The sequence below is a fragment of the Pteropus vampyrus genome, unplaced genomic scaffold (assembly GCF_000151845.1).
Source record: "Pteropus vampyrus isolate Shadow unplaced genomic scaffold, Pvam_2.0 Scaffold2347, whole genome shotgun sequence".
NCBI classification, from domain to species: domain Eukaryota; kingdom Metazoa; phylum Chordata; class Mammalia; order Chiroptera; family Pteropodidae; genus Pteropus; species Pteropus vampyrus.
The window spans coordinates 1-912 of record NW_011891128.1 but is presented as its reverse complement, the minus strand read 5'-3'; the positions used below and the strand labels follow the sequence as shown (position 1 = coordinate 912).

Here is a 912-nt window from a genome sequence, read left to right as displayed (position 1 = left end):
CACCGATTTACGTTCCCACCAGCCATTCACGAGGGTTCCCTTCTCCCCACATCCTCCCCAGCACTTGTTATTTGTTGATTTTTTGATGGTAGCCAATTCTGACAAGTGTGAGGTGATACCTCATTGTGGACAGCTGACTTTTACCTGGCAGGAGTTGGTGGGGAGTGGAGAATGGGAGGGAGAGGCACCCTTGTGGAGGGAACCAGTGGACAAAGGGCCAATGTCTAGGGGGCAGGAGCCACACCTGGAGGGGCAACATCAAGTCATCTCCACAAGGAATGCTGACTTTTTCTTTTTTTTCTTTTTTCTTTTTTTAACTTTTACTGCACCTGGTATTCCGAGGTGGTCTCCCATCCAAGTACTAACCAGGCCCGACCCTGCTTAGCTTCTGAGATCAGATGAGTTCGGGCACGTTCAGGGTGGCATGGCTGTAAACTAGGAGTGCTGACTTTTTCACTGCTGACATGCGAAACTCACCGTCCCATTCTTTTGCTTAAAACCCTTCTGTGGCCTGTCTGTGTCATTGAATCAGAATCGAGTTCATGTGTCCTCTTGTGGCCTCAGATCCAATACAATCCCTGCTCCTTCCACACCAGCACTCAGGGCACTCACTACCCTCACTTCCTGTGTTTCATTCAAATGGTTCTGTTCTTTCCTGCCTCTGGGTCCAGTTCCCATCCCTCCTCCAGGTCTGCCCGAATGTGACTTCATTTAACCTGGACACTTTCTTTGCTGCCGCCTGACGTGGGTCAGAGCCTGCACTCTGCTCCGAGTCTTCTGTTTTCACGCCTGTCCCAGTTCTCACGAGTGTGTTCTAGATGGTTAGTTTTCTTACCACAACCCCACAAGACTTGAGGGTGGGACAGTCTTGAGGGTAGGATCCTAGTCATTTTGTTCCACGAATGTGTCAAG

The 912-nt window shown here is 50.0% G+C and overlaps 1 pseudogene; it reads right to left on the bottom strand.

The window, feature by feature from the left end:
• Positions 1 to 317: 317 nt before the first annotated feature.
• On the bottom strand, positions 318 to 436 carry LOC111734604 (annotated as a pseudogene).
• Between the last annotated feature and the right edge of the window lie 476 nt (positions 437 to 912).